Raw genomic sequence first — 24,686 nt, 5'->3', positions numbered from 1 at the left:
GGAGTGGCAGCAGCTGCATAGCTTGGCCAAAGCCAGAGTCGCAGTGAGGTATGTGGACATTGTGTAGGAAATGTTTCTTCTATTGGATGACATGGCAGAGGTGGGTGCTCATAGTTTCCTGGACAGCAATCACATCTATCGGGAGACAGCCTGGTTCCGCCACGGTTCCTGATACACAGCAGCCCTTTGGGAGGCCAAGGCATATTCGCAAGCAGTAGTTCCGTGCGGCCTGCAGAAGCTTCTTGCTTGTTGCAGATAATCTTTAACGCACCGGTAGGCAAGAGCGCTAGATTCCTATACGTCGGCTTTTTCAAGCTGAACTACTGAAACGGCACTTGCTGCCCCAACGTGTTCCCTCCATAAACTCCAAAACTTGCGATGCTGCACTGATCCTCACGCGAAGTTTTTTTTTTATCTTAGGTGCCCACGAGAGATAACTGCCTATCGCCACACCTAATAATCCCAGTGATGGTACACAAGGTACTGACCGTCCACCTAGGAAGAGCGGATATCTGGTCAACTTTTTTTTCTTGTTAAATCTTTGGGAACACTTTTTTTCTGGCGAGAAACGAAGAACTAGGGGGGCCAGGTACGCCGAAATGTGCTGTAACACTCACTGAAGACGTTTCTGGATAATATGACGTGAACGTGAGGTGTTCCAGATGTAGATGTCATCAGTATAAATCGTTATGCGCTCTCCTCGCGTAAGGTTTTATGTTGTGTGTTTAAGAGTAATGTTGAAGCGGAGATGACGATGCACTGCACCCTAAGGTGTGCCCCTCTGCACTGCGTGAAGTGGTGTAGGTTCTGGAGTGCTCATAAAAATTTGTCGTTCTTTTAAATAGCGTCCAATCCATATGTACAGCTTTTTTTCCCAGGCCAAGACTCGCCAAGGCCGCGAAAATCGTATGGTGAAAAACACATGAAAAGCGGCCTTGATGGGAAGGAAAAGACCGATTGGGATGTATCCAGTATGAAGGAATCCTTAAGCGATGGGACGTTGGCAATAAAATTATCAGTGGCAGACCTATTTTGACGGCACCCATTAATTTCTTGCAGATGCTGATTTCGGCTTTCGGAGAAGGAAGTAATGCGATTGGAGATCATTCGCTTATTAAGCTTACGCACGCAGCTCAGTAGGGCGATGATCCGAAGGATGGCTGTTGGCTGCTTACAAGGTTTCAAAACGGGCACAATTTTCGCCAGCTTCTATTTTGTGGGGACCTGACCAGTCATCCAGGAACAAATTTAATATTGCAGGAGTCGAATACAGGACTGTGGGGCAGCATTTTGATTGCTTCAGAGGTTATCTCACCGTGTCCAGGAGACGTGCGTCTGTTTGATTCCGCGTTTGTTTGATTCAGTGTACAGTGCTCGAGAGACGGAGCTTTCTGCCTAGACACAGACGTCTCATCACAGCATTCAGTAATCAGTGTGCACGCTAGAGTGGAAGTAGAGGGACATGCACCTGGATGCAAGCACCTTGCCCGAGAAGCCATGGGTTACTTTCTGATTTCAATTTGTTTTTTTTCATAGTGCAACTGCCCGAGCGCTCGACACAAATGTGAGGCACACTGTGCGGTGCGGACAAATTTAGAAGGGGCATGCTACTGCCCTCTAAAGATTTTCGCACGTTTGGAACTAAAGTTGCAAGCGATAGTATGCATGCACATCATGATTGTGAATGATAGTGCGCCATTTCATAAACAAACGATGATTCTTTAGTTCAAATGGAGAAGGCGTGATTGCAGTTAGAAAGAAATAGCCTACTCCGTTTACTTACGCCTGCACCTCCGCCGCTTTTTCGAATTGCACAATCTATTTTAACAGCAAAGAATTTTGTTTACTGGGCACAGCCCGATTTACTGAGAAACTAGGTACTATTGGTAGCAGAACATTCATATCATTAACAGACTGACTTTGCTTAAAACTATAGGTTCCACAACAACAAACTTATCCGAATACTCAATGGTAAATTCTACCAATTTGGTTCCAACATTAAATCGGGTGCTGAAATAAAATCGTGTTGACTGAACACATGAAGCGGTGCTTCTCTTACAAAACTTCTTTAGACTGTCACTATAATTCTGTCTATAAAGTCGATAGGCAAACTCTAGAGAACAGTCTGCAGGCAACACAAATCCTATATATAGTCAGTACATAATCCATAGATTTATGGCCATACACTTTTATAAGACTTTGGTCTATAGACATACTATAGACTATGAATAGAGAAAAATAAATATAGTTAGGAATGCATTAGAGTATATAAGAAGTCTATAGACTATCTATAGACCATTTTTATAAGGGTTATTAGCAAACGCTCAAATATCCAATTTTGTGGACCAAACAACGAACAAGTAAAATGCCATATCGAAGATTTAAATATAGTATTGACGCTATCAGTGAGCAAGCTGAAAAATATGTATTACTATTATGCGGAATAGTAATCTTTGCGAGAAGACCAAGTTTATGTCTCAAAATTAATAAAACCCACGATGTGCACAGATTTATCTTTTGTTTAGGCAACCTGATTACATTTGCAACATTCAGAACTCGAAATTTGAACGAACGTTGCGAAGGAGATCGCATAATGTCGTGTAAAAAATATTCTACGGATTTATATATGCACGCAAGAAATTCATGCCTACAGTAGAGCCCCAACAGTCGCAAGTTTCTGCAAACTGCTTTTCGGTCCTCTGTTCGACCTACCAAGGAATATGCCTGTATTGTATGGGACCCTACTTTGGAATTATGATTTCAAAAATTGGAGAAAATATACAACTTGGCAGCATCATTTCACTCGGGCAAGTACGGCCAATAGATAGTTGTACAGAAATGAAAGCTGATCTTCAGAAGGAAAAACTTGCTTTACCTAGCAGAAAGCTCAGACTAAAGTTGCTGTGCTTATTATTTCACGGCAAGAAACGAGATCAATGATGAGAGTTATCTTAAATTGCCCTTTTGCGTTCCTAAATGACATGAACAATCTTCTAAAATTCGAGATAACTGTGCAATGACCAACTTGTTTCCGAATTCATTTTTTGTTGCACCTCTGTAACGACGAAAACGGCTCTCGTGAATGCAGGTGGGCTCTATAAACACAGATGCATTTTTTTTTTCAGTATATGACCCCTCCCTATAAGACCTTCGGCAATGTGGCGTAGTTCTTTAGTAAATAATAAAGAATAATGTTGCTGTCCCCCTATCAAGAAATTCGCCAAGCTTTTGCCGCAAATTGGAGAAAATATAATATTTTGTTAGCATGGGAAGATCACAATTCTCTCAAATAATTTTCTTTTCAGCATTCAAGATCCAAAGGAAAACAATTCCATGAATCGAAAGAGGTTATTGGAAATATTATTTCATTGACATTTTAAATTTTGGGACATTTTCGAAACCCTACATAAAACGCAAGCAACCCTAGCTTCAAAACACGTACATAAGGCTGTAAATCTCCAACAAGCTGCGCGTCCAATTAGCTTTTCTCGTCGTATATCATCTTGGAATTCTTTCAAAAGTCTGCGTATATTTAATCAACCTGCGTACCTGTCACTGCTAGCGGACACGAATGTCTGATGAGACTATTACTGGGGCGCAATTACAACTCGCCATCACATGAAACTGACATGTATAGGATAGAACTCTTGTCACAAACGTTTTGTGTTGATCCTTACTGTTGAAGGTTGGAGCAGTTGTCAGATGAGGCATTAGCTGCGTTTAGCTGCGTGGAGCCCATTTATATAAATAAGCAATAATAACTGTCCTGAGCCCTTATAACGCCAAGAATTCAAATTATGTGGTTTATAGTTTATGGAGGTTTAACGTCGCATATCTACTCCATCTATGAGGGCTAATTAAATGAGCAAGTGTTTCACAGTTGAAGTTAATTTACTTCGAACCTATTTCGCTACTCGCTGCACAATTAAAAATGACATTTTAAATCTCGGACGGCAGATCTAATAAGCAGTGACTATTAAGCGTTTTTACCTTCTATTCCCTCTCTATTGTGATTTAATTGACGTTGTTGGCCGATCTCTTCAGTGTATAAAAGCTGAGATTCATGGAGCAGGATTAGAAGCAAGCCCTTCGTCGCATTTCAATCGCCGTCCCCTCTGCGCTGCAACGAGGTACGAGTCGCAGTGCTGCACATAATTTCTTTGTTTGCTTACCATATAGTGCGCAATTTTTTTGAAGTAGCATTCACGCTGATCGGTAGGAAATGGTTGCCATTCCTGTTTTTAAGTTACTTATTATTATTTGTGTATTTATTTTCGGCGAAAGAATCCTACGCCTCCCGAAGTAAGATAATCTCGTTTCGTTGAAATCCTTGAACTACGTTGTTGGCTATCTAGTACGAATAGTTAAATTTGTTCAAGAATCAGCCCTTGATATAAAGGCCAATACTTTGACGCTTCTCTTTTGGGGCTTAGAAAATATTTCTTCAGGATAAACAGCAACGCACGCTGCCGAAAAGAAGTGTGTGGCCTCAAATTAAATAAACATTCATTTCAAGTAAATATAGCCACAGTGCGTGTGACTATCTTGGCTTTCTTTAGAAAAAATAATGTTAGATGATGTTGTGGTGCGAAACTATTTTCCTGTGTTTTTTTTGGCAAAGTACTGTTCTTGGTTCCATGGCCGCCATCTTAAATTCGTAAATGTTAGTAAAACACAGTGGTACAAAAAATTGTAAAAATACGTACTTGATATGTACCATGAAATTGTTTCATAGAAATACTAGGCAGTGATTTTTTATATTTTTTATTGCTAGGTACCTAGGTAATCTTCAATGATTAAAATTTAAGGGATGCTTCTTGGGTCTTGTGCGTGGGGCCTCATTCCAGGGCTCCACTGGCTTGAGCTGTAAACGTACAATAATACGTTAGCTTGAAGTTTTTCTATGGTGTTCGTAATATCACAGTTGTTTATCCTGCTACTTCTCCCCACGTGAAGAAAATAAAGAAGCCGATAAAAGTTTTTTAAATGAAAGGAACCTATACGATATCTGAGTAACAAGTTAAATTTCAGTGGAATTTGTTTTTTTCTGGCGCTTCGAGCGTGATGTGCGCAGTGGGGTGTCCATATACAATATCGTAAGGTAGCGCGCTAGAGTGAACAAGTTAATAGTATTTACTTCAGAAAATTTATTTGAAACAGAGTTTGCTTTTAGCAAGAAAATATTTTGTAACTTCAGGAGATACACCCGACTCTGCAACATTTCGTGGCGTTTTAACCGAATTGAGTGCAGCCGTCGATGCAAACGAGACAGAGGACCTCCGCTCTATTGTCCGCTTGCGGTGATGCGCTGGGCTAGGATGATTCTAATTGTCTATTTCGTTTTACTTATTTTCGGTAAATCCTACAGCGCTGAATCATTGTAGCAGTCGAGTGGATACAAGATTAAATGAGGAGCAGTGAAATAAAATAACATGCGAGAAAGAACAAGAAAAGGTGGACGGAAACAAAGGAGAAATGTGTCAAGATAAATTAATCAATAAATATGCAAGAGGAGGAGCAACAGTGCATTCGGTCAACAAGTAAAAGTTTGGAACGACAGCAAAATAACAAACGATTTATTAGCCTTAAAAATATATCTCGATGACAGCTCATAACTTCAGCCGGCAACTTGTTCCGATCAGGAGGAGCGCATAGAAAATAAATACTTTTTGCAGCTTCTTTTGCAGGTAATTTTCCCTATTTTAAAACTGTGAGCTGTCATGTTAGAAATATAGTAGGGTGCTCTCAGCTACTTCTCTTTATCAATGCCTGTCGTGTCGGTGTATATTGATTGCAGAAGTTTGAGTTTTGCTTCTCACGTCTTATCTGTAGCGGCTCCAGTTCGACGTGTTGCTTTATCTGTGTTATGAGGACAAGTCTGGACTGCTGCATCACTGAAGCCAACACATAACAGGAGCATTACTCAATCTCGCGTGCTACATATCCCTGAGCTACCGAAAACCCCGTTAAGTTCACGTGCCGCTTTCAGTCCTAGCATCCACATCGTGACCATTGTTCCTCCAAAGAAGCAGTATAGAGCCAGCGTTGTTCGAGAAAAAGAACCGTGGGGTCAGAACGCAGGCAAAAGTGGGAACATTTCTTCGGGACCGTACCGTATTCTGCGGGCATGAAGAAATCGCTGTTTTGTTTCAGCCGCAGTGTTTCGTTGCACGTCGGTGTGCAGCTGATCGTTTTAGGTCTCCCAATACAATTATAGAATGCTGCCCCTCCACCTCTTCACGCTCACCTGGGTGCTTAGGAGAATGGAGGAGATAATCAAAGATAAAGTGGGGAACGGCACTGATGTTTATGACGTGCCACGAGCAGGCCACCACAGAATTAATAGCAGTGGTTTAGCTCGGCTATTCCAGGGTATACGTAGCGTGAGCTTCGCTGAGCCGCTGAGCACCAATTTCGCTCTTCTGCTCCATGGCTATACCACACCTGCAAACGCCCCGCTATTTGTATACCCCCACTGATACCTCTGCGCATGCGCACAAAATGAGAGGCGCTATAGAGCAGCTCCGGCGCCGCGTCAGATTTGGCTACTGCGCAACGGAGGCGCACAGCTGGGCACGCGCCGGCGCCAGCGCGTCTGCCGCGGCTATGAACAGCAAGACGCGCGCGGCGGCGATGGCTCTGGCGCCGTGTGGCATCACTGTTCCTCGCGCATGCGCAGCACGTCTATCTAGGAGCCACGCGAAAATGCTCAACCTCGGCCAGTGTAGGTCACGCTACTTACATTAAGTACGCAAACATAAAGTACATGAAAGGCATCCAGAATCGCAGCACAAGCCTACGGCCACTCTCCTCTCACCATGTCCTCTTTGCGCATTTCGCCACAATAAAGATAGCTTGCTGGAATTTACTCTAAACCCGAGCTAAACACTGATTTTATATTCAAGGAATAAAATGCGGAAGTTTGCCATTCCTTCCTTGAAGGTATAAAAATGCGCACTAGTAAATACACATAGCGGCCATGATATGGCGTAAATTGATGAGAGCAGGGCAGGAGGGTGGCAGGACACCCCGCCTTTTATGTTGGAAGCGGGAGTGAAGCGTTTTAGAAAAATATCTGAAATAGAAAACATTTTCTTCCTGCATTCCAGGTCGGTGAAATTATGGGAAGCCTATCAGGACTCGTCGCTTTGGCAGCCGTCACGACGGGTATGTTCACAGGATGTATCGAATGTTCAATGACTGAAGAAGCAGCTATTAGGAAGAAGTAACAATCATATTTGATGACTGCCAAGGGTTCAGAGGTATTTAGTAACTACACTTCTAGAAAAGGCCTCTATTGCGCACTTCATTGACGTTCAACCAAGTTAAATAACTCATTTTTTGTTTTGGATTCCTCATTACTGTTTGTGGTAGGTGGAGTAATTTAAACATAAAAGTACGGGATGTATAGTCGGCTGATTTTTTTCTGATCTGTGCACTAAGTATGTATGAGATTGGGCTGTAAGACCCCAATGACGAGGTCGACATACGATTAAGCGCTTCTCGAAACAACAAGAAAATTACGAAACGTGTATTGACCAACTTTTGGTAGCATTTTGAACACATGTGCCCGTTCAGTGCGTATCTGTTTTCTAAACCACTTTCTCGCGTGCGACACTGGACTCCTCAGACAATTCCGGCGTCTGCAAATTTCTTAATCCACCAAATTAAAGCTGAAGTTTGCGTAGCGAATAGCGGAAGTTGCTTTGATAAATTTAGTGCTTTGATAAATATAGTGCGAGAGCATTCATTAGTGGATTTAAGGCAAGTTTCATATCCGAAGGGTTTGAAAATGTAACACTAATTTTAAAGTTGTAGATTATAATTTCTCGAAAACTAGATCTTATGTGAGATGGGCGAGCCCTGTGGAGAGAAACATTATGGGATAAAACATAGCCTGAAGTAGAGGTAGGGCTTGAAGTAGGCGACTTCCGACTATGTCAAACAATATTGTGGAGCCCAAAGACAGCAAAATATTTTATAGCGACTGCTATTGTACGCATGTTTACCGTCTATGCGATGGCGACTTTGGTATCGCTACCGTTGTCAGAGCACTTCATTCTACCAGTCGCGAAACTTCCCATACTAATGTATGAAGGAAGTTAGGAGAAAATAAACGTTTATAGCGAGGAAGCATCCATGTATCAAGCAGCGGTAGCAGCTGTCCAAAATATGAATGTTTAAGTATTAAGGGGGCGCACGAAATCAAGAACGTAACTGTTTAATGTATAAATTTCGAGATTGTTGATAAACATGCCCCAGCTTAACAACCACGTAAGTTAAACTGATTCATTAACAACGGCAAACAGGTTTGGCAGTTGGGCTCATAAATTAAGAGATTAAGGAAGCAGATAGGAAAATCTTTTCAGATGGAAATGGTGCTATGTGGAAATGGCATTTAGTTGCCGCTTCTAGATAGCGCTGCCGCTGGTGGTGCACGATGGTGCTGCCGGTACACGTGAAGCTCTAGAGTTTCGTAATAGCCAGGAGGTGCTCAATTTTTGAAAGTATAAGCAAGTAGGAGTTGACTAAAAGATTCTTGGTTAATGTCAAAAGAGTACTTTGGAAATAGGAAGAAAACTGGCAGTTAATCGGATGATGTTGAGCGCTTTAGAAAGTAATGCCCGTACAACACTTGTCACCAACCAGATACGATGGGCAGGGTAATAATTAATAAATAATTTTAATAATTATTATCACGACTACATTTGACTTTAGTCAGCCAAATGAATAGGCGGGCCCCGTAAAGGGTCCTGGACTGTAGGCTCTATTCACCATTCAGGTGACACAGAAACGCGCAGAACATAAACAACCCCTACATGTAGACCATGTACTGATTATGAGAAACTAGTTGACTCAATGAAAACCCCAGCAGTCATGCAGTAATTGCTGAAACAGGGTATAAAATAGTCTGATGTGAAAATACTGGACTACACGGCTACCATTGTCCTTCATAACGGCAGCAATAACATTCCACTAAGGAAGGGCGACAAGCAAGGACACACGATCTCACCAGTGCTATTCACAACCTGTTAACAGGATTTTTTCTCTGACCAGGATTGAGAACAGTTGAGGATAAGAGTAAAGGAAGAATACCTAAATAATCTGCGATTGCCTTGCTTAGTCACTCGGAAGGTTAACTGCAAATCATGGCCAATGAGTTAGACTGGCACAGCAGAACGGTGGGTCTAAAATGTAATCTGCAGGAAACCAAATAAATATCGAAGAGTCTGGCTAGGCAACAACAGCTCACAACTGGCAGCGAGGTGCTTGAAGTTGTAAATTAATACGTCTACTAAGGGCAGGGAGTGACAGCTTATCCGGATCATGAGAGGGAAATAACTAGGAGGATACGATTTTTGTGGAGCGCATACGTCAGGCTCTCTTAGATCACGAATGGCAGTTTATCGATATCCCTCAAGAAGAAAGTGTACAGGAGCTGTATTTTGCGTGTAATCACCGACGGGTCAGAAACGTGGAGGCTAACAAAAAGGGTTCAGCTTAAATTAAGGAAAAGGTAGCGACCCATGGAAAGAAAATTAATAGGTGCAACTTAAAGCGACCGGTAGCTGGCAGAGTGGGTGAGGGAACAAACGCCGGTTATTGCCATCCTAGGCGAAATCAAGAGGAAGAAATGGGCTTGGGCAGGGCACGAAATGTGATGACAAGATAACCGGCGGTCATTCAGGGTAACGGAGTGGATTCCAATAGAAGGCAAGCGTCGCATGGGGAGGCAGAAGGTTAGGTGGGCGGATGAGATAGAGAAGTGGGCGCAGCTGGCAAAGGACACCGTTAATTGCAGACAATGGGAGAGGCCTTAGCCTGCAGTGGGTCCATTAAGGTTGATGATGATGATGATGATGATGATGGAAGAATTCAGCAGCACTAATGACAGGGCAGCAGTTATCGTGGTTACGAAGAAAAGCATGTTACAACAGAAGTTGCTACAGGATGTCGCACCTACATTCAGTCACAATCACCAGATAATCAAACTCACCCACGATGGCATGAAATCGAACATCATAACAGCAAACATACATTACAGACTGCACTGCTGGGGGACTTCTATGCAAAGGCAGGCGGGTTACAGACAGGATACGATGGAGTGCGTTACATTGGCTTAGGTTCCAGGAACTCTGGAAGAAAATGCATAAGAGAGGTTGAAGAAAGAAATATTTCACCTGACATTAATAGCGTTTTACCACTTACGTTAAAAGCTGAAGAGGACTTCGAAGAGCCCTATGGGCGAATTGAAATAATATATTATGCTGCTGACTGTCAGCACATCTATTCATCGCGTAAGTTGCGGAAGTGCTGGCCAATGTGAGATGTAGCGCCAGCAGGATAGTAAGGTCTCGAAATAGCTTATAACGAAAAAAATACCAGTTTTAACCAATAGGGAAGCAGCACATCAACAAATTAACGGTGAGAACGAACCGACATACCGCTTTTATAAGGGCGATGACCTTAGTGTTTAGCGTAGGAACTATAATAACACAGATATCAATTCAGAGTTATGATTACTGTGAGAGCAATACATTCTTGAAATAGCGCTAACATTATATGAATCCATAAAGAAGAGAACGGCTTCAGTTTAAAATCTGCGACTGAACAGCTTACTGTCCGCTGCATACAAGGTGGTTCTAGAGTAAACGCTAATAGAATTCGGCAAAACAACGACTTCAATCAGCCAAAATACAAACTTGCAATTTTTAAAGGTTACTCTACAATAAACAATGTACATGCACTAATCCAGGTGAAGGCAACTGCGAGGGTATAAGGAACTCTTTTATATACCTTTCACAAAAATTCAAGAAAAATCTTCACTAACTATGCAGAAATTACGAAACAGGCAGTATAGGAGTCATAAGTAAAATAATTGCCAAGTGTAAATTAAGGCAGCACAGCCTCAATCCTTAATAGAGAAAGTAAAAAATTGCCAATAAGGAAAGCTGTCAGGTACGTAGCAACCATCATACTAATGCAGTTCGCTGTGTGTTTACAGGAGGCATTGAGAGATTTGGATAGAGAATACTTGATGATAAAAGTCAGTATAGAGCCCGTTAGTATTGTGTGATTCGCAGATGACAGCCTGGCTCAGTAGTTAAGGCGACGAATTCAAAAAAGAATAGTCACCCAGACAGGCAAAGGGAAACAGTGGATGTAAAAGTAATATCGAGAAAATGAAAGTACCGTACAATAGCCTCGGAAGGAAAGAATATTTTATAATAGAACGGGAAGCTTTAGCAGGGCTAACAGAATAAAGCTACTCAGGGCTGGTAGTATCCGCAGATATGAACCACGAGGTACAATTAACTTCGACAATATGGTCAGGTTTTATTACTTAAGCACCTGCTCAAAACTCATGAAAGGAGCTTTACCACTGCCCCTATAAGTTGAAGTATATAGGAGCTTTATTTTCATCGTCATCATCAACAGCCGGACTCCGCCCACTGCAGGATAAAGGTCTCTTCGATATCTCTCCATTTAGCATGTGCTGTTCCAGCTGCGACATCCGTATCCCCGTAATCTTCTTTATCTCTTCCGCCCACCTAATTTTATCCCGCACCCTGCTAACCGCACGGTTACGCCTTCAACAGCTACGCGGCTGAACCCGACAACGCGCACCTCAGAGCTGCTCTCTAAATTTCGGTCACTACAGAAGAAATGAGAATAGGCAGGGCATATAATGTTACGGCAAGATATGCGTTGGTCGTAGAGCGCAACGGACTTGCTTCCATGGGAAGCCAAGAGCAGCAGGGTGCGGGAGAAAGCGAGGCAGGCTGATGAGGTTATTCAGATTCTGAGAAAACGATGGCTACACCTGGCATGGAGAGGATTCCTTTAAATGAATTGAGAAAATAGTTTTTAACCCTGGAAAAAATATATAAAGCGCACTCAGGACAATCGGACCAGGAAAACCAAACAACAGAAGCGCTTACGAGCAACTGGGCGTTTATTCAAGAAACACACAAAAAGAGAGAAAAAACCACAAAAAAAGGCTTCACGCAGGCGCGTCAGGATAACTGCTCACGCAGGCGCGTCCAGATAAGAACACTCCTTTTTGTGCAGAGAAAACCACGGAGTCGGCAAAAGTTTTTAACTCCAAGGCACTGATGAGGATGTTACAATCGGATTAATGCGGAACACTGCGGTCTAATGTGCTCTGGAAATGTGGAGCCCGCATGACGGAATGATGTCGAATTTCCTTACTTTCTCTAGTTTCTTAGTCTCTACTGGTTTAAGAATTATCGCTCCAAAATTTTCGTTCAAGCTCCAAAGCAAAAACTTTTGCATGGCAGTGTCAAGCCGTCATTATTGTTCAAAGTAGCTATGATATTTTATTTTATCCAAAAAGTGCAAAATATTGAAGAATTTACGTATTCGCGTCTATATTCTTGCTTTCTCGCAGTTACGATGCTTCTCCATGCACACCAGGCGTCCGCTCTTGGTGCATCATATTTTCCGTGGTTAGAAGGTGGACGCCGTTTTGTAACAGAACCCGGCCACATCGACTGATCAAGAATTTGAAGAAAATGGTGGCGGTTGTTTTGCAGTTTTCTTTTTCTCACCCTCCCGGAGATTTGAAGAATGCTGGAAATAAATATTGAGCCAAGATTCTGTGACGTCATGTAGTGAAATAGCTTTAAGGTGAATATTGTACGATGAACAGTTGAGAAACTGCTCCAAGTAACTGTCCTTGTCAGCCTAACCATTAATATATAGATTAAGTTCAAAGTCGCGAATTCCTTTTCCTCTATTTAAGAGGCAACGTGAAGGAGGCCAAATTTTTTTTGTGCATCCTCACTTCTCCCGTTCTCAATGCCCGCAACGCCTTCAACAATGATCTTCGAAAAATGCGACTACTTTATAGCATCGGTGGCTGCACCGCGCTTTGCGGAGATGTCTCGACAGTTTTTCACACTGAGAATGTTTTCTGGGTCTTTGTGACGTAAGCATGGGATTGTCCACGTGAAGGGCTCAGCCACACAAAGCCAGCAAGTTTCAGTGGCTTTCCTGTATGTAGCCCCTGACTCCCGAGAACCAAAACTACTCTGCCAGGCTGGTGCACCACCCTCTGCTCAAGAAAAGAGCACGTCCGGTGTCCTATGGTGGGTTTAGTTCGTTCACTCTTGATCACCCCCCCCCCCTATTTTTGTTACCCTTCTTTTTATCCTTGCAGGAAAATATATAAGAAACAACATAAATGAAAGAGGGAGGCAATCAGGCCGAGGAGCGCTTTGCCGAGCTGAAAGCCATTTCAAGATAAATGAAGTTGTTCTAACCGCTCAAACTACGAAACGATAATATTTAAAGGCAAAATCAGCAAACAAAACAAAAATAAATGAAAGAAGAGGAAGCCGAAGTCCATGGCGCCAATGTTCAATACAAGCGGAAGACGGGAAAGAAGTCATCTAGGATGTAGAAGCCTAAAGCGTTAAAGAAAGAAAAAGAGAGCAGTATCATGAAGACATGAAACGTGGATATAAGAGATAACAGAACGAGTAGGAAAAATATTGGTATTGAGCGTTTGTGTGCAGAACATTAAAGGCAACTAAAACGATGCAAGGGAACAATTAATAAGACGGCAAAGATAGACCGACGCAGAGGTTAAAAGCGCGAAGAAAAAAGATGTTGCTGACAACCCATTAACAAAACACACATGGAAACGCCGCAGGAAAGGGAGAAAATGCTATACGTATTCAAGACGAAAGAGAGGGGAGAAAAGAAAGCAGGACAGGTGATTGTCCTTACTTCCCCAGACACCTTCAATTCGACTGGCATCGGATGTTTCTTCCCGCTGCGTGTTCGGTGTGCCTCTGCCGAGACGTCTAAGCAGACATTTACAAGCATCTATTGGTGGGCCGTTTGCTGAAACAAACCTGAATACGGTACATGACTGAAACAGATCTCTCGCTAAACAGCGTTGTTGTTTATGTTGCTTTAACACACAGGCTTCATCGACTACTTTTACTTTACTTGTACTGGAAGATCTTTCAGCTTGCTTCAATTTTTCTCTTCTATGCCTTGATGATGTGACAAGACAACCGCTTCTGGTTAGGAGCAGTGCTGAAGTAGCCTCATGGGGGTAATCTTCATGATGCTGTTTTGTCTATTATTTGAGCATTTATAGCTTGTCTGATCAATCTGGAAGGAGGAATACACTTGTGTCATATCATCTGGTGCGCCATTTCCCCATTGTGAACCCATCAGTGAAGGCTGCCAAAAATGTCTAGCTTTAGACTGTTGTTTTAACGTGGCGCAGCTGGCAACGGGGTCATGTTGGCAAACGGCGGTATCGAATAACACACTGCAATCATAAGAACAAAAGAAACAGCAAGTGTATCTCCTATTAACTACCTTCCTTTTATTAGCATCCACTCCGTGCCGCTTTCAGACCTTCAAACTTGACTACCGTGATTCATGTTATGAACAATACACATTCTTGATGTAGAGACGTTACTTCGAAAGTATAAATGAAAACATAACCGCCTTTTAGGGCTCATAGTTTGACTATTTGGAACGGCCGACTACGTAACAGATTGTGGCATTTTTATAGTTTGCAAATAAAGAAGCCGACTCATGCCCCTTTTCTCCTCAGGTGCACGCTTTCTAACAACAAAGCGCCATGATACAGCGGTACCACCATGCGGCTTTCACATACAAAAAAAATCTGCTGCGCTCATCGAAATTCATTACCACACGTGATATCTGCGATATGTATCATTAGGCTTAATAAGATCAGTGACTTTATGATTTAGAGGATCACTTTCTTCTCAGAACGTACAAAATATATTTTAACCCTATCCTTCAGGTTCAGAACTTTTCTGATTGCTCATAAAGGTAATGAGCTTTCTCCTAATTATGCTGATGGTATGGTCGTGAAAGCTGCAGCTCTCTCAGCGTTTAAAATATTTCTTTCAGCTTTTTTTTTGCTGAAGCTGTGCAACTGTAATGTGCAGTCAAGCGGCACCTCCATGTTTGTCCGATGCTTCTAGTGTGAACTGAATCCATCAGCACTCAGAAGCCGGCTCACTATTTGAAGGCGCTGCTATCGTTGTGAAGTGAAAGTATCAACTTACACTTCCAGGTAAAAACGTTATTTGCACACATCTTTTTTCTAACATAAGTTTTTAGGCTGTGGCGGTATGCTACATTTAGAATTTTTAAAAAGTGCGAACATGGTTCTATGATATGTATCAGGGAATAAACATCTACCTCTGCATCGTTGACCGGTTCCTCGAACCAATATTACATCTAAACTCACTCAGCATATTTTCTACTCTCCACCATATAATTTCTTATCACCTCTCATGAATTATATACATCTCGCCAACACAGCTTTCGATGCTCATTTTCATTGCTAGCAACTATTTAATTTAAGTAAATTATTGTTTGGCTAGTTGGTGCATTATGTTAAGAAATATTCGTTTTCTATCTTGTTCTATTTTAAATATCCAATATGGACTACAGTAAAAAAGGTCACTAAAATGTAATTTTTCAAGAATTCTCAACAGCATTAGACAAGGTTTACAATCTACCGTTATTTTTGCAACTCTCAGCGCTATACTTGGATTGAGATGTTTTAACTTGCTGTGATTCTTTTATTAGTAACCGCTTTCAATAAGGTGCGTTCAACGGCCGTTAGTCGCCCTTAACAGTTGAAACAATACGCATCCCCCATGGGTGCAATTATTTTTGTATATATGTAAAAATCGACAGTGAAGTGGCTATCAGTGCCCTTGAAGGCTGAGAATAAGCATGCGTGAGCTTTCTTCTACACTCATGCCATAGAGTACCTGTCAGCGCTGCTCATGCATTTGTAGAGACCTCCCCGTAACAACTGCTTGACGTGACGTGAGGATAGTCACCACCCTTAGAGTCACACTAATTATCAAAGCTACCCTTGTAATTTGGATGCTGTTCCTTTGTACTGAGCCTCCTCTACTCTTTGTTCCATGCAGTACTGTGCTACCTATTCGAGCAGCCTTCCAAATATTAGCCATCGGCCCGATTTCAGGAGTTGTGGGAGCCTAAGTCCTCGAGAACAACGTGGTTCTCCTCACATTAGGGAAAGATTGGGTTTCATCAGCGCATGCTCGCTCGATTATTTAATCGATCAAGGCCAGTCCAGTTTCAACACGCACACACAAATATCAATTTATTGCCAGTTAAAAGCTTGGCCAGCGCGTGGCGAACGCTATTCTTGCTGCTCGTTAAAGATTTTTAGTCTTCACAGTCTACTTCCAATGATTTTCTGGAGAAAGGTCCTTTGCCATCAGAAGAGCAGACCCCCGGGCCAGCATTACTGGCTCATACCCTAGAGGCAAGCAGTCCCTCTGCCACTCCACCTGGCATCACAGTCAACACAAAACCTCTCAGCCCCTTTCAAAACATTCCACCAGCTCAACATGGACGGCAGCTCTCTTTGGACCAGTCGTGAGCCATCAGAGATGTTATGGCCAGAAGGAACGCTACTTTTGCCCGTCATAATAACGGCCTTGGTGATTACACAGGCATGCAATCCGCATTGCCCTCTTGCCAAATACTGTCCACTAAAGTCCACCTCTATATACAGATATGATCCTGACGATCGCGGTTTTCTAGACACTCAAACCAAGATGCTGTTGCAGCAAGGCATTATTCTTCCGGCATCTGGCTCCTGGGATTTTCCAATTGTTCTATCCCTTGGAGACAAGAAACGCTGGTAAGAAGTAAAGCCCACTATACGAGGGTGCATTAATATGTAGTGCATCCATTGCTCTTAGTGGACATCATACAATACATCACTAGATGTGCCTAGTTTTCAGCAATTAACCTTTATAGTGCTTATTGGCAATTTAGCCTCAGGCCTTCAGACTACAAAAAGACAACGTTTATCACACATCGCCTACTGGCCGTGGCGATCTTCGGCGGTGAAGGCCTCCAAAGCACAGCTTCATTTCTTGAGAACTCCTGGCCTCCACGACAAGCTGTCACTTAACTGAGCGCTTGCTGAGTTTGGATAGTGACTTCAGTTCTCTGGTAGTTTATTTTCTCCTTCATCTCGTTATGCCCTCAGTTCTTTCTCCTAGTGCAGGGTAGCAAACCTCCCTGCCTTTCCTCTTCCTCCTTCTCCTCCATCCAGACTCCAAAGGAGCAAACAGATGATATCTCAAGGGCTTATGCCGCGCACAGGCAAGTATGGCATTCTTACATATCTAAACGACGTTCTTGTGTGCGCTGAAAACTTAAGTTCTTTTGCAATCTTACTCAAACAAGCTCTACATTTACTCCACCTCAACCGCCCTAGTTATCTTTGGAAAAGTACATATCCATCACGAGGGCCTCTCCGGGCACATGCACCTCCATGGTGGGGATTCGAGGGGGGGTCTGGACGCAGTAGACCTACTTCCAGGTGGAGCGAAGCCTAACTCAAGCTGCGCGCTGGCTCTGGTGAAAAAGGGGCCGTGAGGGCCCGAAAATGGTCGCGATTGTCCAAACGTTTGTCTGCTGGTGGCGCTCACCTTCAGGGGCACGAAAGTACAGCACACGTCAGAACAGCGTGTGTTTGTTAGGTGAGGTGTGTTTTAGGTGTTTCTTATGATTCCTGAGCAAAAGAGTCAAATTTGGCGAAAATTTGTATTAACAAGATTGGCTTCCTAGCGAAAAAAGCAGCTTTGGTCAAATGTGGGGAAAACTGATGTTTCGAGATATTTCTATTCGAAGTTAAAAAAGGGCTCAATATAAAATTAAACAAAATTACAATGCGCGTTGATGCATGAGTTTTCTGGTCAGCAGTGTAGCCCATTTCGCAAAGTAAAGTAACCGCCGGTTAGCCTCATACAACTAGTGGGCGGCATCCTTGTTCAACACCAAACAACCTGAAAATGTCAGCTCGGGCAATCCTTTCTTTAAAACTAAGCATCGCATGCTGGATATTTTGAGTGCGTTAAGGCCCTGTAGCTCGCTCCAAACAATATTGCTGAAGATACAATTGACCAAAGTGAAAGTTCTGAAGAATGAGAACATCTGGTACACCCAGAGCCCTGCTACGGGCGTATTTGCCATAATTCAGCACCAAGATGGTCAACCCGCAGAATCGATGCTTCCAGAAGAAGTTCTTCAGCGTGATTCATTCCATTACACGCTATAAAAAATACAATATTTGAGATCGTGATTATTACCCTACCGTGTTCCTTATCCATTCTGCGAAACGAGTACTCGCTAACTCCGGATGCCGACGCCGTATGTGTTGTGATTTACCGTTTCTGGTTACGGCAATGATAGTTCACCTCCCGAGCAGCGTTGCACTGCACTTCGACTTGCTGTTTAGTCGTCGTACTGTTTTTTTCCCTGTGCTCTTATGTCGTTGTGCTGTTTTTTTGCTGTGCTGTTTTGTCGCTTTCCCGTTTTGTCTGGTGTGCTGTTCTGACGCGTGTTGTTTTTCGCTGTGCTGTTTTGTCGCCATGCTGGTCTCTCCCTGTGCCGTTCTGTCGCTATGTCATTTTTCCTTGTGCTGTTTTGTCGCTGTGCTCTTTTGTGAGCAGTGTTCTCACGCATGCTGTTTTATCTTGTGCTGTTCGTTCATATCGCCCTCACCTTCACGTGGCTCTTGGCGAAGGTTTCAATGCTGGTGCTGCAGACGATTGGCAAAAAACGCTGCCTTTGCACGGAGCCAACGTGAAGCGCGTCCGCACTTCACGACACCCTAGCGGCCAATCGTCTTGTGGGAACGCCTACGGACCGCAGTCGAAACCCTCTACAGAGCAAATATTAAGCTTAGAGGATTTGGAGAGCTCTCGCCTTGTTGTCTTGCAAACTCTGTTGTGCACCTACCTCGTTATGAAAGAAAAAAATGATAATGTGTGTCTTGAAAAAGCGTTCAGTTCTAACGAGACACCATTAAGGGTCTCATTCAGCAGAAAAGTCCGCGTTATCCGCTGTCTACGGGGCTGTGTCCAGAAACCCAACACCCTTAACGTCACTAGTGGATGACTGTAATTCAAATATCAGGGGAGAGGACTTTTAATATGAAATAAACTTCGGCGCATGCATCAAAAGACCCAATGTATTAGGATTTATATTTTGCGCAAAGAAAATTCATTGCTTTAATAAGCGACGTAGGCGCGTTCACATGCCTCAACTGCAAGGTAGAGGAGCGGTGATGTATGAGTAGGGCTGACCTAATTTCAGGCTTCATAATATGCTAATTAGTGGGGTGAGTACATTACGCCCGTAAAATTAAGTGCGGAAGAGTTCAAGGACAACAATGCGGAGACTCACTCCTGGCAAATGCGATACATGCCTGAATGTGAACAACGAACACGCACTGCGTGCGAAGAAAAACCGCTGAAAGGAGTCAGTAGCGATATTTCCTGATGCCCTTAACAGCGCAGCTTAAGTGTTTCCCCTAACTTACTTGAATGACGTTTGAGCTTTGCGGCACGACAGGGCCTACCTATGTGTCACCGACAGCCGTTAAAACAACACTGTTGTCCAGCCTTCGAAGAAAACTAGTTTGGTCAGGTACGGGTTTCTTCTTCACAACGTGCGGAACAGGGGCTTTGGCGAGACATGCATGTAGGTTTGGAAACGACTTTTGCTTTTTCGATTATGGTCAGTGACACCTTTCTCATTTCGTCGCATGAAGCGCCACTCTTTTCTTCAATATAAGAAACGACCGCTCCGATAGAAAAGTTAGAATAGTCGCGCCTACGATAGGCGCAATAGATAGCCTCCCTGCTGTAGAGGGTTAGATTCTTTACAACATTTTGTACACGCTTTAGCGGTACCTACAGCTTTACTGCGACTACTGGCTACAACAGTGCACCTCAGTAACTAAAGGCGGCACAATAGCATATCCCACCACCTCTGGAATCACTAAAGTAGTTCGCTTGAAAGGAGTTTAATTGCAGCCAAATTTCATGTACAGACGGAACAGCCGCTTTTGAGGCCAGGCGAACTTTTCCGAGGGAAAGTTGCATTTCTAGGCCCTTATATAATCAGCAGCTTGCGATTCTTTATGACAAAATTTCCTTGCTCCCCTTTTCGCCGCAGTTCAACTTTGCACCACGAGGCAGTTCTTGTAGAAAGCGGCTCGGTTAAAGACCAAAAGGTCGTTCATTAACAAGGCGACATAGAGCTGTGAGACGTGTCGAGCCAGGCTTAGCCTTTCATGTTACGTCCGATAAACATCTCAACTAAAGTGTTTCATCTAATAATACCAGCATCATGTACTTTTACTCAAACTATTCATTCCGGTTGACAAGTTTTTAAGAGAAAAGTCTTCCTTAATTAAGATTCTCTGCCGAAAGTAGTACTGCAACGAAATACTGCAAGCATATGTTACTGCTGTGAAGCTTTTACTGTTGAAGGTGAGTTTTTCGCTTTTAAGGCTTCTCTTGCGCAATTTCATGCCTCTTTGCTATTCCGCGACAGCTTCATTCTGCCTTTTGTATACCAAAGAAATAGTCTTACGCTTTTTTTCTTTTTTTGGGAGGGGGGCTAGTTAATGACCAGGTTTCGACAAAAAAAAACTGTGAATATCAATAGCCTTGTTGACAAGCTCTTTGGATGTGTTGTATAATGAAGTAAGAGACCTTATGGCGAAGACACTAGAGCGAATAACGATGTTGCGTTCTTTACAGGTGAAAATGGGCGAAGATAGGCCGGAGCTCAGTCTTCACAACGTGCCGGAATATTATTCAGGGAAGCTAATGGAGCTCTTTACGAGCCAAGCAAGTGTATCGGAGCCACGAAAACATCAGAAGACGCACAGCTGCAGAAAGAGAACGTTAATGGCCTTCAGGATTGTGTGGTCCGTAATTGCCTTATTATAGCAGGTCTTCTGGCTTCGCCATGTGGAGAAGGTATGCTAAAATGGATTCATTTTCATGCATTATTCAGCAGCTCATGCCTCACTGGAAAACCCAAGAACCTCCTGGTTCCTGTGTTTACGTCTCATCTGAAACTGAATTGCCTTTTCCGCTTTTAGAGCGCAGCACTTTGGCCCCCACTCCTGCGTTTCGCGGCGTCTCCTTTGTCCCTCGTAACCAGGTCTGCAGCCGGGGCAGCGCGCTGCTCAAGCTGCGAGCTGCTCAAGCTCCGCGCGCTCCAGGCGCCATTTCTCCCGCACGTCCAAGCCGACACGCATAACCGCCGCCGCTCGCAACACCGTGTACCCCCCACCACGCCATTTTCCGTGCCGCCGCCGTGGCTCAGTGGTTATGGCGCTCGGCTGCTGACCCGAAAGACGCGGCTCGATCCCGGCCGCGGCGGCCGAATTTCGATGGAGGCGAAATTCTAGAGACCCGTGTACTGTGCGATGTCAGTGCACGTTAAAGAACACCAGGTGGTCGAAATTTCCGGAGCCCTTCACTACGACGTTCCTCATAGCCTGAGTCGCTTTGGAACGCTACACCTTGTAAACCAACCAAACCAACCCTTTTTCCCCCGTGGCGGCGACCGCGCGATAGCCCGCGGAGTTCTCCGGTTGCCGAAGCGCCGACTCGGCATCAGCGTGCCACGGTGCGTGCATAATAAGCCGAAGCGCAGAGCCACGGTCATTTGACTCGCTAGTGGAGTCAGCGGCATCAGTCAGTCGCTGCTATCTCTTTGCCGCGCAACGTTTCTATGCGCTTCCGCGCTGCCTCCCACGGCTTCTAGCTGTATAACTTAATTGTTCTCTTCGCTTCTCCTGCAATGACACCCCTGTGCGGCGGCAATAAAGGGCCGGATCAGTGGCGGCGGATCTTGATATGTGCACCGCCCGAGCCGAAACGCTTAGCCACCGCCGTTCGCCACAGCGAACCGCCTGTCTGTATAAATCGTTTATTCTCTCAGAATTCTTTTTGAGCCATGAGCAAGCCAACCGGTGTATGTCCTTCGTCTGGCGCTGCTCTTAAACGAACTACCCGGCAGAGGCCCAGCGCCGTCGCCGCCAGAAACCAGAGAAGCGTGCCGCCATAGCAGGAGCTTACCGTCGCCGCAGTCGAGATGATCCAGGAGTGCGCGTCGCTAAATCAGAGGCTACGCGCCACAGTTGAGAAGACCCTGCCGTTCGCGCCACTGAGGCCACATGCAAAGAAAGGCTCGAAAAGAATGAGGGTGCCACAAAGGCCTTCTGGTGGCAGCTTACAGACAATTAGTTTGGTAGTACTGTGTTCAGGGTGTACTCGAATTCTTTGCCTCAATCTATCGAAAATCTGAAACAGCTGATGAGCTGCGCTCAAATTTGGCATTAGGAAGTAACGTACTCGTCGGCAATTTCTTTTTCTTGACTAAATCTTAAAGATCGAACGATGAGTCATATCAATATTCGATATTCTGATAACTTTAATATTTTACTAGGAAAGAAAATGCTAATGTTCTGAACACGTACAGACATTTACAAAATTTTCCTGGACACGGATTCGTGGAAAAGAATATTATTTTCCATTTCCTCGCTAACGAATAGTTGCTGCTTGCTTTAGCGGATCAAGTACGCAGTTTTTCAAAAATCTACGTTTTTAATTTGTAAGCTTTGCCTTACCGCGGAAAAAAAATTTTCGGAAAAACGCCTCCCGTAAACGTTTCCCCTTCTACGCACTTATCCGCTATAATTGACGCCCTCAGTACTTTGTTACCTTCTTGCTTGTGTTCATAACGCGGTGTGAGGGCACTTCGGATTCTTGTTTTTGCTTCTGTGTCAAGTAGACTGCTCGTCTTCGCTATTGCGATCACATTTTATTCTTTTAAAAGAACAAAGATTTTGGCAAACCCTCCTTGAACATCCCTTGAAAGAGAGCATTCAAATGCATTTCTTGATATCCAGTTAATATCTAAATTTCTCTTACTTGGTTTAGGTGTCATTCCCTGGTGAGCACGCTTCGCATTTCAGTGAGTAGCCTGTTTATTCTGTCCTCATAGAACATTTTGAGCTTCGGCAGTTACGGTGATGTAAAAACCACATAACCAGAATCAAGGCAAAAACTTGCGATGGCTGTGGGAGTAACTTCTGGACTGAAAAGTTTTTTGACCTCATTTAATTCAGACTGCTTGAGCTCAGAGAGTTATTTATGTGTAGTCAAGGGTTCGACAGAATCCTTCTTGGCGAGCGGGGAGCATAGTGGTCGAATTTAACATACATTCGACCTGAAATGATTTTAAAACATGATGTTTCGGGACCCCCACAGGCCCCTTGTTCACAATAACGATGGACTGAATGAGCCGCTTCTTATATGCGCACTTGATAGCGCAGTGAGTGGACGTAGTTATCTGAGCGATTACCCTATTCATGAAACCTTTATCGTTATCGCTCCTTTTCAAATCTTTTTATATACCGACCACGAATTACGTTATTAACAGGCCGAAGGCTAATCTTCCGGATAACTACACCCACTCCCTGCGGTGTCAAGTGCGCACATAAGAAGCGGCGGATTCTGTCCATGGTCATTTTGAACCAGAGACCCGTAGGGGTCCCGAAACGTGGTTTTAAAACCATTTTTGGCGAGTGTGTATTTTATTTAACCACTGCACTTATTTATGTGATGCGCATAACGAAAATTATTCTTTGATGAGTAACCCAGCAAACTGAAGTTGAGGTGGCAGAAATCTAAGGATAAAGAATGTTTAATATAGGCCTGAAAAAATTCAAAACCTCATTTTCTAATTAATTCCTTTGATTTGGAAAAGAATTGCCGAAAATAATTTGAGTAGGACACAAGCAGATTTTCGTACACTGAACGTAAATAGTAAGTGTCTATCTGACGAATCACTGTGTTAACCTGCTCAGCACTAAGTAGTACATAGAATCTTGCCTCATTGCGATGGAGAAAAAGAAAAACTTTTTGTGTGTCATGTGATATCAATGCACGTTAACCATCCCAGGTGCTCGGCATCATTGAGCGGCCACCCACTCGCTTTTGCACATCGCTTTCTTCATCCGTAATTTCTGGTATTTCTTCAGTATTTCTAGGCTTATTTGAGATTCCAATGAAACAGTCTAGTCCCACTTCCCTCTCTTCACTAGACGCCGACATCACCGTTATAGAAGGGCCGGCTTTGCCTTCTTGATCAGCCCATAGTGCCAGCTTGAACATGTGCCTTTTTTCTCTTCTTCAGTGGAAGCCTCTAACAGGTAGCCTTCGCATGTGACATTTAGATGACTCAGGGGGAGATATTGTAATAACGCCATACGAAAACTGTACTATCCACTGCCTAATAAAACATTTAGTAGAAATATTGATATTACTTCGCCGCGCGTTAGAGTTGCTCACTACTAAGAAAATGCATAAAAATTTGACACGGATAATTAGAACTGCTTATTTGTGGAATGCGAAAGCATTACTGCCCTTTGCTGAATTGCTTAGGCATAAAGTTTGTGCAAACATTAAAGTTCTTTTCTCCGAGTTTATGTATTACTGCATTGCTTGTGCACCCGACCGCTAACGTTCGGACCCACTTGCTGCAATACGACGCACCCACACACAAATGTGCGTATGGCACCACGGGGAACGCTGTACAACGAACGGTTGCATCACAGATTTGATATGAAAGTCTTGGAAGACGTAATATTCAAAGTGCATATATCGTCGATTCAAATCCCAGTCTCCAGCTAGCCTCCATTTTGACTAGAACGTGTAAGCTATATACAAGGAGAAATCATATGTCAGCAACGGAAGGCATTACAATAAACGGTTGCGTCATAATATCGGTACGAATAT

At 43.5% G+C, this 24,686-nt stretch overlaps 1 long non-coding RNA gene across 1 annotated transcript; it reads left to right on the top strand.

Annotated features, from left to right (window-relative positions):
• The first annotated feature begins 4,038 nt into the window (after positions 1–4,038).
• Positions 4,039–12,618, top strand: LOC144104960 (uncharacterized). The gene is made up of 3 exons (XR_013308668.1): positions 4,039–4,130; positions 7,110–7,167; positions 12,413–12,618. It is a non-coding gene; the product is annotated as an uncharacterized LOC144104960 (long non-coding RNA).
• The last annotated feature ends 12,068 nt before the right edge of the window (positions 12,619–24,686 follow it).

Source organism: Amblyomma americanum, chromosome 1 (assembly GCF_052857255.1).
Source record: "Amblyomma americanum isolate KBUSLIRL-KWMA chromosome 1, ASM5285725v1, whole genome shotgun sequence".
Classification (NCBI taxonomy): Eukaryota; Metazoa; Arthropoda; class Arachnida; order Ixodida; family Ixodidae; genus Amblyomma; species Amblyomma americanum.
Note: the sequence above shows the minus strand (reverse complement) of the source record. Positions and strands in the feature narration are given on the sequence as shown.